The sequence below is a fragment of the Capsicum annuum genome, chromosome 11 (genome assembly GCF_002878395.1).
Source record: "Capsicum annuum cultivar UCD-10X-F1 chromosome 11, UCD10Xv1.1, whole genome shotgun sequence".
In the NCBI taxonomy this organism is placed as follows: domain Eukaryota; kingdom Viridiplantae; phylum Streptophyta; class Magnoliopsida; order Solanales; family Solanaceae; genus Capsicum; species Capsicum annuum.
The window spans coordinates 212,998,720-213,013,471 of record NC_061121.1 but is presented as its reverse complement, the minus strand read 5'-3'; positions in this window follow the sequence as shown (position 1 = coordinate 213,013,471).

The following is a 14,752-nucleotide window of genomic DNA, read 5'->3' as shown; positions in this document are numbered from 1 at the left end:
AAGTGCTCATAGAAGATATCAATCATGGGTTAGCTTGTGGTCCCTCGGGATCGTAAACACTGTGTAGCATCTAGGGTACAGAATAGGGGTGTTACAGTTTGCATGTCTGCCTCTGCTTCCCAAGTAGCTCCCTCAACAGACTGATTCCGAGAAAGAACTTTGACCAAGGGAACTTCTTTGTTCCTTAGTCTGCGAATCTGTCGATCAAGGATTTCAACTGGGACTTCCTCATAAGAGAGACTATTTTGAACATCTATACTCTCTATAGGGACTACAACTGATGGGTCACCTATGCACTTCTTTAGCAAGGAGATAGGAAACATTGGATGCACTGATGCACTGATGCTAAGTCTGCAGGTAACTCAAGCTCATAAGCTACCTTACAGAAATGACTCAAAATCCTATAAGGACCAACATATCGGGGACTAAGCTTCTCCTTCTTACCAAATCTCTTCACCCCCTTCATGGCAGAGAATTTCAAATACACATAATCTCTAATATCAAATTAAAGATCTTTCCTTCTCATATCTGCATAAGATTTCTATCGGCTCTGGGCTGTCTTAAGACTCTCCCTGATCAACTGTAATTTCTCTAAGGCATCAAATACCAAGTCAGGCCCTATAACCATAGCCTCACTTTCCTCAAATCAACCAATGGGATATCTACATCTTCTTCCATAAATAGCCTCAAACGGATCTATCTGAATACTGGAGTGATAGCCGTTATTATACGCGAACTCAATCAAAGGTAAGTGCTTATCCCAACTACCCTTAAAATTTAATGATACTCACTCTCAATATATCTTCTAAAGTTTGAATGTTCCTTTCTGATTTACCATCTATCCGAGGGTGGAAGGCTGTATTGTGGTGGACTTGGGTACCAAGACCCTTTTGGAAGGTTTTCCAAAAGTTAGAGGTGAACTGTGTATCTCTCTCTAAAATGATGTACAATAGGACACCATGTAACCTAACCAACTCTCTGATATAGAGCATGGCATAGTCCTCGGCTAAATAAGAGGTATGAACTTGAAAAAATGGGCTGATTTGGTTATCCTGTACACAATGACCCAAATCAAATCATGTTGTCGACGAGTACGAGGCAAAGCTGTCACGAAATCCATGTTCACTTCCTCCCACTTCTAAGAGGGAATATTGAAATCCTGCATGGACCTACTAGGCTTTTGACGTTCAATCTTAACCTGCTGACACATGGAGCACTTAACTATAACATCTGCAATATCTCTCTTCATCCCACTCCACTAATAGACTTTACACAAGTTACAGTACATCTTAATGGCCCCTGGATGAATGAAGTAACGTGTACCTTGTGCTTCATCAGGAATTCACTGTCTTACGCCATCCACACATAGCGCACATAGCCTACCCTGTCAACGCAACATGCTATCTCTCCTTTGGGAGAAAACCTCTACTTTTTGGTCTCTGACTAACTCTTTCATCTTAAGTATATTGGGATCTCTATCCTTCTTTTCTGCCACCTCGAACACTAAAGAAGATTCCAAACTATTCTGTACCCATACACTACCCTCAGCTGAATCAACCAAATGGACACCTAGTCTGGCAAGATGATGAACTTCCTAAACTAACTTCTTCTTACCATACTCAACGTGAGCAACACTACCCATGGACAACCTACTGAGGGCATCTACCACTAAATTAGCCTTGTCGGGATGATACAAAAGACTCATGTCATAGTCCTTCATCAACTCTAACCACCTTCTCTGATGCATGTTTAGGTCTTTCTAAGAAAATAAATACTGCAGGCTTTTGTGGTCTGTGAATACATCAACATGCACCCCATACAAATAGTACCTCCAAATCTTTAAGGAAAACACAACATCTGCTAATTCAAGATTATGGGTGGGGTAATTTTTTTCATGGGACTTAAGCTGTCTAGAGGCATAGGACACAACCTTACCTCTCTACATCAAAACACACCCCAAGAAAACTCTGGAAGTATCACAATATACAACAAATCCATCTGACCCATCGGGTAAAGTCAAAACTGGGGCTATAGTGAGTCGAGTTTTCAACTTTTAAAACCTCTTCTCACAAGAATCTGACCACTGAAACTTAGCTTTCTTCTGAGTCAATATGTACATGGGGGATGAAATAGATGAAAATCCTTTAAAAATCATCGGTAATATCCAGCCAAAACTAAGAAACTCCTAATATCTGATAGAAAGATGGGTCTAGGATAGTTTCTCACTGCTTTGATCTTTTGAGGATCAACTCTAATACCATCACTAAAAATAATATAACCAAGGAAAACTATTGAACTTAGCCAAAATTCACATTTACTGAATTTGGTGAACAACTGATGGGCTCTAAGAGTCTGCAATACTATTCTAAGATGGTCTGCATGGTCATTTTCACTGCGGGAGTAGACAAGAATGTCATCGATGAAGACTATGATGAACATATCTAAGTACTGCTTGAACACGTGGTTAATCAAGTCTATTAAGGCTTCTGGGGCATTGGTAAGACCAAATAACATGACTAGAAACTCGAAGTAACCATACCAGGTTCTGAAAGCTATTTTCAAAATGTCACATTTTCTGACTCTTAGCTGATTATAGCCTGATCTGAGGTCTATCTTAGAAAAGTAGCTGGCACCCTAAAATTGGTCAAACAAGTCATCGATTCTAGGAAGTGGGTACTTATTCTTGACTGTGACTTTGTTCAACTGACGGTAGTCTATACACATTCTAAGAGAATCATCTTTCTTTCGCACGAATAGAATTAGTGCACCCCAAGGGGATATGCTGGACCTGATGAACCCTTTATCTAAGAGGTACTTCAATCGTTATTTCAACTCTTTAAGTTTAGCCGGAGCTATTTTATATGGTGGAATAGAGATAGACTGAGTATCTGGAAAAAGGTCTATTCCAAAGTCAATTTCCCTTTCGAGAAAAGTATTGGAGAGATCTTCGGGAAACACATTTGTAAATTCACTTGCGGCGACAAAAACTATCTCAAGATTATGAGTCTCAGAACTAGCATCTTGACTCACACCAAATGATGGACACACCCCTTGGATATCATTTTCTCATTCTAAGGTATGAAACAAGTTGACCCTTAAGCACTGCGGTACTACCCCTCCATTCTAGGATAGTTTCATTCGGGAACTAAAAATAAACAAATCTATTTCTACAATTAGTTGAGGCATAGCATGAATGAAGCCAATCCATGACAAGAATGCCGTTAAAATCCGTTATCTCTAACTCTACTAAGTCTGCTAAAGTAACTTTTTGAGACACCATAATCGAACAGTTCCTGTATACCCACTAAGCTATGATAGACTTACCCACTAAGGTAGAGACTGAGAAAGGCTCTATTAGGATTTCAGGACTGACTCCAAAGTTGACAGCTATATAAGGAGTTACTAAAGACAGAGAAACTCCTATATCTAAAAAATCATAAACATGTAAATGGTAAACTTGTAACGTATTAGTGACCACATCAGGAGAACTTTCCTGATGCTTTCGAGATTAGAGTGCATAGATCTTGTTTGGGCATTGCCTACTGGTGGCACTGGAAGTGGCACCCTACTGAGATGGACGATCGAACTGAGCTAGGAGATGATTATGATGGAACCCACCTGAGAACACTCTCTGATTCTATGACCTGGCTTACCCTACTCGAAGCACACATTGCTGCCAGCACTACAAACACCCTAATGATTTTTGCCATATTTCTGCCAGAGAGGATTTATTTGAGGTTGCTAACACTACCCTAAGATTTAGAACCTGGCGCCCGATCCTTATTACTATTTCTGAATTTAGGCACCAGAGCACTGTCTGAGAACGAAGCTGTGAATAAAGATTTTGGGTAGAACTTAGAACAATTACCACTCTCTAACTTAGGATAAGTGAAGTTGAAGCTACCTATTCTAGCCCTCTTGTTCTCCCTCTCTTTATCCTTATTCTTCTGTTCCTCAATCTGTTGAGCATGGACCATCAACCTAGACAAGTCTAACTCTTTAATCAGCATTATGGTCCTACACTCCTTGATCACACTATCATACATACCAGACATGAACTTGCTCATCTTAGACCTGCTATTAGCTATCACATGAGGAGCATACCTGGCAAACTGAGTAAAATTAAGGGAATACTCTTTCATACTTATTGTTTCCCTACTTCAGATTGATAAATTCTAACACCTTAGACTCTCTTAACTCTAATACGAAGAACCTATCTAAAAAGGCAGTAGCAAACTCCTCCCATTCTATAGGCCCTACATTTATGCCCTATCTACCTTTCACTGTTTAAACCATGTATGAGCCACATCTTATAATTGATAGGCAGCTAACTCAGCACTCTCACTATCGGTTACCCCCATAATGTCTATTATTTCTACACCATGTCATAGAATTCCTGTGGGTCCTCTTCAGACTTAGTCCTTGAAAATAAAGGAGGGTTCATTCATGTAAAGTCCTGAATTCTAGCTGCAGCAGTATTGGACACTGGGTTGGCCTGAACAACAACTGGCCATTCATTCTAAGCTTCCACAAAATGGTCTAGAGTGGTGAAAGCTGCTCTAAATTCTGTGTAGGAGACATGCTCATTCAGGGGATCTTCCTGAACAGGCATAGGTGCTGGCTAGTTTCCAGTTCTTCTTTCATTGGTCTTTTTGGGAGGCATGTTTTGTAAACAAAAGGAAAAGTTAGATTAGACAGAGAGTTTAACTTGAGATCATGCTCACTCGCATGATATGAACACTGAAAGAAGGGAATTTTTTCCTAAAATGCCTCATAGCCTCTTATCTATAAGTGTGGCGCACTACACACCCATGCACAATACTCTACTTGACGTGACTTTTAGACTCCCTAGGACTCTTTAGAACCTTAGGCTCTGATACTAAGTTTGTAATGCTCTAAGACTGTACCCTAGGCATCACATGATGCTTACGACCTCGAAGGACCACAAGCTAACCATGACTGGTACCTGGTGTGAGCACTGAATATAATACTAAAATATATATGCAGAAGAAATCTGAAAATACCATAAGGTTCTCAAAATACTAAAATAATAGTAAGTGAGTATAATTGATAATAGCATCTGAAAATTGAATAACTGGCTATGCTAGTCTAAAAGTCTCTAACTGTCTGAATATGGAGTTGATGGGACAAACCCCCAACTAACTTTAATTGAAATAAATACTGAACTACTAAAATACTAAAATAAATAAACTTTGTCCTCAAAATATGAGGACTCACCATTCTACCTACTACTGATAGCTTGAGCTACTAAGTACGGTCAGGAACCTGAGCATCTAAACCTATGATATAAGACATTATAGCGCAAAGAAAGAGTATGCATCAGTACGTGGAATGTACTGGTATGTTAAGTGAGGTATGACTAATATAAATGGGTTCATATGCATGAGCTGATAACTGACTGAATGAACATCATAAAGTAACTAGATGAGAGTTAATGCAAAACTATAACTACAAAATATGCTATACTATTCTTATAGATATACATCATGTATCTGAGATTATACTAAAATTAAGTGCTAAATTCTGATAGCTGAATAACTGATAACTAATATCCATGGTTTTGTAGAACTGTGTAAATTCTTTACTGAATACTAAGACTAAAAATATAACTGTGGGAGAGTTCATCTAACCGACATACCTCGATATAGACTGATTTAGGGTCCAACCTGTGACCCCAGTTTGGAGGGTGTTAGCACCTTGCCACGAGATACTAACAATACTGTGTCAACCCTGATCTGGTAGAAAAACTCATGAAATATATATATATATATATATATACGATTATGTCAAACCTCATCTGGTAGGAAGACTCATGAAATATATATTCGTCAACCCTAGTTTGGTAGGAGGATGACTTACCCTACGTTGGCTACATAGTTCTATAATACAAGGACAACTACTAAGGGTCAAACCCTCTGCTGGCAGAAATGCCCCCTTCCCTAGGTTTTCTCGGTGTTGAATCCTACTCCCAATTGAATCAACACTGAACTGATCACTAAACTGTACTAGGCTTGACTGAACTGACACTGATCATGTTGACTGACTGAGTTGGATTGAGTTCACTAAGTTCTGTTAACTGACAAAGTTCTACTGTTCTTGACCTTTACAAAGACTAGTCTATAACTACTGTGACTAAGTAAGCAACTAGCGTTTGGGTTATAAATACCCCTAGGACTTGATAGCATAATTGATAAACTCATATCACAACTTTAACAACACAACAATAGGTTACCATGCATGATTAACTCATATGGAAATTTTGTCAAACACTTGGAAGGCATAGCTTAAGCATGGAAATAGTTTAAACATGTAGTAATAGCATGATTTCTATACCAAGATCACTAAAAATCATAATTCACAATTCATTCACTTATACATTTTGTTAAATACTTAGGAGGCATAACCTTGTACATGGGAATGAACAACATGTTAAAGCATCATGACTACAACAATCAATTCACAATTCAAGGGTTTGATATGAGATCTACATCAAACAACATACCCATTGATCTATTTTACATGAAACTCATATTTTCTTAACTTTGAAACTCAAATAACAACACAAACATGAGCATAATTTAATTCATAACATGGGAATCATAATTTAAGTTTTGAAAAGGGTTCTTGAACTCCAAGGGTGGAAGAAAACCCAAGCTTGAACACCTAACATACATGAGTGACAAAATTCGTGAAGATTGTTGGGGATTTCTTGGAACTTGATCTTGAGGTTGATGAACTAGGGTTTATTTCTTAATAGGATTTTGTGAATAATGAATGTATTTTTCCCTTTTGGTAGCTTAATTTTATGTTTTGGTTGAATTGGGTAAGAGGAAAATAACCTAATTGCCCTTGTAAAATTGGAATTAAGTAAGAAAAATATGCCTAGTGACGCGGCACGTGATGTACCCCATAATGGTGTCGACGCGATAGCTAATAGGGCACATTGAGATTGCATTGGCTTGTTGTTTTGGTCATCAAAATGTGACTCAAACGATGGTTAAAAATTTCAAAACTCACCCAAGATGACCTATTGACATCTCTGATCATGAATCAACTTAAAAATCGACAATCTAAGGTTGGAATGATGTTAAATGATGCCACTGAAATATCTAGGACAAAAAATATGACTAAGTGTCAATACATAGCTGAAATTTTCTATGTCTGGGCCCCATATTACAAGCCATATGGGACTGAATTAAACTAGATCTTTTATGAGGTCTTAAGGTATGAATTGGGCCACACTTATGAGCGAGAGGATACCAAACATTTTAGGAAAGTCTTACTTCTTTCATGATTTATGTTGTACAATAGAGTGTGAACTATATCAAAATTATTTTCCTAACTCGTCCTCTATCCATATACAAAAAATGCCTCCTAATAGGACCAACAAAAAAAGAAATGGGAACTAGTAAGTACCACCACCAGTTATCGAAGACCCTGTGAATAATCAGGTCTCTTATGCTGAGTTTAGGCTACTTTCACACATTAGCCTTATCTTTGACTGCCCAGAATAATCAGCTGGTTGTTTCCCCAACTAAACCAATAACGAATATAAAGGCCACAGCTGGGGCTTCACTAGGATGAATCTGCCAGCATTCCTTAGGTCTAAATCTGAAGAGGATCCACAAGAGTTCTTAGCCAGTGTTATGAAAGTGACAGATATCATGGGTGTCACTTCAAGTAGAATTGCTAAGTTGGATACCTTGCAACTAAAAGAAGTGGCTCATACTGGTATGAGTAGTAAAATAAAGATAGAGGTATAGATGTAGGTCTAGTAGAGTTGATGAGTTTGTTATTGCATTTCTGGAAAATTTCTTCCCACTTGAGTTAAGGGTAGATAAAATATAGGAGTTTATCAATTTAAAGTAGGGTAGTATGAGTACTAAGGAGTAATCACTCAAGTTTAATCAATTGATGAGGTATGCTTCAACTATGGTGGCTGATTCTAGAAAAAAATAAGTAAGTTTGTGTTTTGTATTTTGAGGACGTGGTCAAGGAGTGTAGGATGACCAGGTTGGTTAAGGAGATGGACATCTCATATTGGTGGTCCATGCTCAACAGATTGAGGAGAAAAGGATAAAAGATAAAGAAAGAGAGAATAAGAGGGCCAAAACTGGTAGTTTTAATTTCTCTCACCCGAGGTTAGATGGTGGTAATTGTTCTTACTTCCACCAGAAATCTTTAGTGCCAGCCCTATCTTCTGCTAGTTCTCCAGTGCCTAAGCTCAGACAAGATACTCGATATAGAGCAATAGGCTCTATGTACCAGGGTAGTATGAATGACACACTAACCTAGTTTGCTAGTGATGTGATAAGAACCACAAGGGTGAGTGCATGGTCAACAACAATCTTATTTTATGTATGGCAAGTAAAGCCACAAAATAAGGGATTACCCAATGGTTATATAGAAAGGTAGGAATGATCATCAGTAGGGTTGGACTAACTCTTCAATAGTTCCAGCAGGTCACCCAACTTAGCAAGGTGCTATTTCTAGTTCAACTAGTGGACAACATTAGAATAGGCTATATCCCATTTCATCTCGATAGGATCAAGATGGTTCTGCTGATGTGGTTATAGTATGTTGTAAGTCTTTCACCTTTATGGGTATGCATTATTAGATCCTGGAGACACACTTTTCTTTATGACTCCCTATATAGAAGAAGATTTTGGTATTAGCCCCGAAATCCTTGTAGATCCCTTCTTAGTTTCTATGACAGTTGGTAGTTCTATCATAGCCAGATCGGTATACTGAAATTTCCCAGTTACAGTATCCCAGAAAGCCACCTCAGTCAATCTTGTGGTATTAGACAAAATCGATTTTGATGTTATCCTCATCATGTATTGGATCCACTCTTACTATATCTCATTTTATTATAGAAATAGATTAGTCCAGTATTAATTTCCAAATGAGCCATTCTTAGAATAAAAGGGTAGTACCTCAGTGTCTATAGGTCGGTTTGTTTTGTTCCTTAAGGAAAGAAAAATAATATCCAAAGGGTGCATCTATTATCTCATTAATGTCAAGGACTCAAGGTCCAAAATCTCAAGTCAGTTCCACAAATATTTCCTAAAGATTTTCTCGGAGTTCCTCCCGGGTGGTAAATTGACTTTGAAATTGATCTCTTTCCAAATACCCAGTCTATTTAAATTTCACCTTATAGGATGGCTTCAGCTAAGCTTAAGGAACTGAAAGAACAGTTGAAGGATCTCTTAGACAAGTATTATATTAGGCCTAATGTCTCTCCATGGGGTGCTCTAATTCTTTTCGTGCACAAAAAAGTCAGTTCTCTTATAATGTGGATCGACTACCGTTAGTTGAACAAAGTCATAATCAAGAATAAGTATTCCATCTATAAGATTGATGACTTTCTGAACTAACTTTAGGGTGCCAATTGTTTCTCTAAGATAGACCTCAGATTTAGTTATCATTAACTCAGAGTTCGAGAGTGTTACATCCAAAAGACAACTTTTAAAACTCGATATGGTCACTTTGAATTTGTAGTTATGTCTGTTGGACTAATGAATGCCTTTGTAAATTTTATGGACTTGATAAACAGAGTATTCAATCAGTATTTGGACATGTTCATTATGGTCCTCATAGATGACATCCTCGTTTACTTTTGAAGTGAGGGTGAACATGCAGATCACTTGAGGATTTTCTTGCAGATGCTTAAAAATCACCAATTATTTGCTAAGTTTAACAAGTGTAAATTCTATTTGAAATCAGTGATATTTCTTGGTTAAATTATTTTTGGTGAAGTCATTCGAGTTGATCCTCAAAAGATCAAAGCAGTAAGAAACTGACCTAGACCCATCTCTTTATCAGATATCAAAGTTTCTTGGGTTTAGCTAGTTACTGTAGATGGCTTGTTTAAAGATTTTCCTCTATTTCTTCTCCCATGTCTAGGCTAAATGGAAAAAAAGTCAAATTCCAGTGGTTCGATTCTTGTGAGAGGATTTTTCAAGAGTTAAAGAATTGACTCACCTCTGCTCCAGTTTTGACTCTACCAAATGGTTCAAATGATTTTGTGGTATATTGTGATGCTTCTAGAGTTTGTCTAGGTTGTACGTTGATGAAATGAGGGAAGGTTATGTCATATACCTCTAGATATCTCAATCCTAATAAGAAGAAGTACCCAACTCATGACCTTATGTTGGAAACAATCGTGTTTACCTTAAACATTTTGAGGCATTATCTCTATGGGTTCATGTTGATGTGTTCACTGATCAGATGAGTCTTCAGTATGTTTTTAGTCAGAAAAATCTAAATCTCCGCCAGAGAAGCTGGTTAGAGTTGTTGAAGGTCTATGATATGAGTGTTTTGTATCACTCATGTAAGACCAATGTTGTGGCTGACACCCTTAGTAGATTATCTATGAAAAGTGTTGCTCACGTAGAGGATTAAAATAAAGAGTTAATTTATGAGGTTATCAGCTTGCTAGATTGGGAGTTTGGTTGGTTGGTTCGATTGAGGGTACTGTCTGGGTTCCAAATAGTTCAGAATCTTTTTCAGTAGCTGAAGTGAAGGAAAAGCAAGAAAGAGATCCCATTTTGCTTAAGTTGAAGGAATCATTTTGGAATCAGAAGGTTGAGGTTTTCTCCTACGGGGAGTTGGTGTTCTTCTATGTTAGGGTAGATTATGTGTTTCGAATTTGGATCATTTTGGGCACTAGATGTTTATAGAAGCTCACGGTTCTTTGTATTTTATTCACCAGGAGCCACTAAGATGTACCATGATTTGTGGGAAGTCTATTAGTGGAATGGCATAAAGAAGAATATTGAGAAATTAGTCGCTAATTGTCCAAATTACCAGTAGGTTTAGGTTGAGCACTGGAGTCCTAGTAGTATGCTGCATGAATTTAGTATCCCCACTTAGAAGTTTTAAGCCGTGAATATGGACTTCATCGTAGGGTTTCCTTATACTTGTCGTTAGCATGATTCTATTTGGGTTATCATAGACTGAATGACTCAGTTGGTTTACTTTTTTCCAGTTAATACTTCAGAGTCAACCAAATATTATTCTAAGCTCTATCTTAGGGAGTTGGTGAAATTGCATTGGATCCACTTGACCATTATCTCAGATAGAGGTACCTAGTTTACCTCTCAATTTTGGAAGATATTTCAGAAGGGTCTTGGTACACAAGTTTATTTTAGTATAACTTTTTACCTATAGACTAATGCTTAGGCAGAGTGGACCAGTCAGACCTTGGGGGATATGATGAGAGTGTGTGTGATAGATTTCAAGGTCAGTTGTGATGATGACCTGCTTTTGATTGAGTTTGCTTATAATAATAGTTATCACTCCAGTATTTAAATATCCCTATTTGAGTCTTTTTATGGTAGGAGGTGTAGGTCTCCTATTAGTCAATTTAAGGTTGGTAAAGATGCTTTGATTGGGCCAAAGTCTATGCATGTTAATGGAAAGAGTTAAGCTTATTAGAAAAAGGCTATAGACTGCTCAGAGTTATCAAAAATCCTATGCATATGTGAGAAAAAGGGAGCTAAAGTTTGATGTTAGTGATTTGTCTACTTGAGAATTTAGCTCACGAAAGGGGTGAAGAGGGTTTGTAAGAAAGAAAAGCTCAGTCCCCGCTATGTTGGTCCATATAAGATTTTGAGTCATTTTTGTAAGGTAGCATATGAGTTGGAGTTGCATGCAGATTTAGCATCAGGGTATCTAGTCTTCCATTTCTCTTTGCTAAAGAAATACATTGGTGACCCAGCATCACTAGTATCTTTAGAAAGGATTGGCATGGAAAAAAGTCTCTCTGATGAAGAAATCTTAGTTAAGATCCTTGATCTTCTGATTCATAGGATGAGTAATAAAGTGGTCTCCTTGATATAGGTTCTATGGAGAAACCAGTGGAGCTACTTAGGAAGCCGAGGCAGATGTAATGGCCAAGTGCCCCTATCTTTTCCCTTCGAACTCTATTGCAACATGAGGTAATAGTTCCCCTTAATTAATTAATTCTTTCATTTATATATCAAGCAATCTAGCTAATCTCATGTCATAATATGCATTCATGAGTATAGCCTAGTCCATGCATCAATCACAAATTCAGATATTAATTCATGGTTAAGCTTGTAAATATTCAGTGTAAAATCTCATATTTTCCCGGTAATACTTTAGCTTAGTTAGTTTCATTTGAGAATGAATGATCCTAAGGAGGAGATATTATAATACCCTAAGTTTTTCAGCTCTAGACTTATCACCAAATAGGCCATTAAATTATCTTTCCAATTCCACCTGTCTTACCTTAATTTGATATTATGGCAAAAAATTATGGTATTTTGTCTAAAGCATTGTCAAACTACCAGTGGTAATGGCTTAGGCATTGACCCATCACCAGACATAATGAGTAGTGGCCTAGAATTACTTCCATGGCAGTAGATGAAGAAATTTAGCTCATTGATAACGACCCTATCCTACGACTCATTATCAGTGACAACGAGTTGTAAGGTGGACCCGTTGTCATAATAGAAGAAAACCAGGATGTCAAGTCCCTAATCACGACCTCTCATAAAAACTCGTTATTAGACTCTGTGAGATGTTATAAGGGAATTCATTGTCACAAAAGTGAAGGCCCAAGATTCAGGTCCTCAAGTCAAGACTCAGGCAATGACTCATGATCTGACATAACGAGTTGTTACCCGAGCTGTGATGACTGTTTCTTAGAAATTCTTGCACATTTTAAGAAAGGATTTTTGGTTTTTATCCTCTCTTTTAACTCCTACTTCAAATCTTTTTGGCTTCCCCAAGGGTGGTATTTACGCCCAAAGCTCCCCCAAATTCACCATTCAATCTTTAAATCTATCCATAATAGGAAGAGAAATAATTCTCTCATCTTCTAAAAATAAGCTAGGATTTCTCTATCTCAAGTTCAAATCCAAGTATTTTACCAAGGCTTTCACTTTAGGTATGTGGGATTTCATCATATGGGTTTTTTCCACCCAGTGAGTCCCAAACACTTCTCAATTCTCACGTTAAATCTTCCTCCCAAGTTTTGGGTTCTAGGTCATATATGAGTTTGTTAATCTCCTTAAGTTTATGATTGTAAATAAACCATGAGTATGTGTTTCCCATAAGAGTGTCGTATTCCTATACCCAAGATCATGAATTTCCACGATTATTAATCAATCATTGAATTTTTGATTTAATTATGAAAATCCCTATATGCTCAATTTTTGATATCATTATATTCAGTTGCATTAGTCATTTCTTGTAGGTTATGAACACCTGATATCTAAAAATTTAAGTATATACCAGTTTGCATGTCTTGAGCACTACAATTATCCATTGTGGACATTTTTAGAGTGTAATTATGACTAGTTATACAGTTTCAGTGTCATTCAGTTTGGAGTCATACATAGCACCAAGTGAATTCATGGATGAGGGATCCCCCATCTGTTAGGTAGAGACTATTATTATCAGTCCATAAGTTTCAGATTTAAGGTGCCATTGTAGGTTGCAAGGGGAACCCCATCAAAATGAGGCGTGATACCCTAGTCTTTTGGGACATCAATTTAGTGGATCTACGCCAGCCTGTATTGGTAACCTTGGCAAGGTACTAGCACACTTCCAACTGAGGTTACAAGTTACACCCTGATTTGCTCAGATTGGGGTATGTTAGTTATCTTTAGCTCCTACAGTCGTCAATTTATTTTTTAGTTTATGTTCAGATCAGGTTTGCATTGACCTTGTATTCAATTATTTAGTTCACATTTTGTATAAGATAATACTTGGTATTGCATTCAGTTTACATGTCCATGCATTCATTTTTAGCTTATACTAATTAGTTTTCCCTCTCACATATTTAGTATATTCAAAGTACTGATCGCATATTATTTGCGCTGTATTGTCTTATAATATAGGTTTGACGCTCAGTAACCAGACCACACTTAGTACTTTTCTATATCACTCAACAATAGCTTTGGTAAGTCCTTATTATTCAAGGTTTAGTAATCAGTTAGTTATTTCAGTATTTCATTCTATTTCTTTCAGTTGGAGTTAGTTAGGGGCTTTTCCTAACAACTCATTATGATTTAGATTCTTTCATACGGATGTTTAGAGTATCAACATTTTGGGTTGTCAGAAGGTTCTATTTCCAGTTTTGATCAACATTCAAGTTTATATTATTACTTCGATTAGTTATGGTAGTTAGCTTCTGCCCAGCACTTTGTTATTTCTTTAGTATTCTAATTTATACCAGGCCATGAGTTAGCTTGGGGTCACTTGTAGATCTAAGCACCGTGTTACGACTAGGGGTAGTATCGGGTCATGACAAACTTGGCATCAAACAAGAGGTTTAAAGTGTTCTAGGGTATCTAAAATCTGCGTTAAATCGAGTCATGTTTATGGGTGTGAATCGCTCCACACTTATGATCAAGAGGCTACAAATTTTTTTTAGGAAAGTCTCACTTCTTTCATAAGTCATATAAAGCAATAGAGTGTGAAATTTATCAAAATTATTTTCCTAACTAGTCCTCTATCCATTTACAAAAAATGCCTCCTAAGAAAACCAACGAAAGAATAAATAGGAACCAGCAAGTACCATTGCCAGTTTTTGAAGACCCTCTAAATAAGCAGGTCTCTCATGCTAAGTTCCGGGCTGCTTTCTGATTATGCCTATCCTACCCTTACTGAAACACACTGGGTTTTTATCCCTTAGAAAATTTCTTGGATTTTTGGTCTTTGGACAGGATACGACTAGTAGAGACAACTTGTACACTGG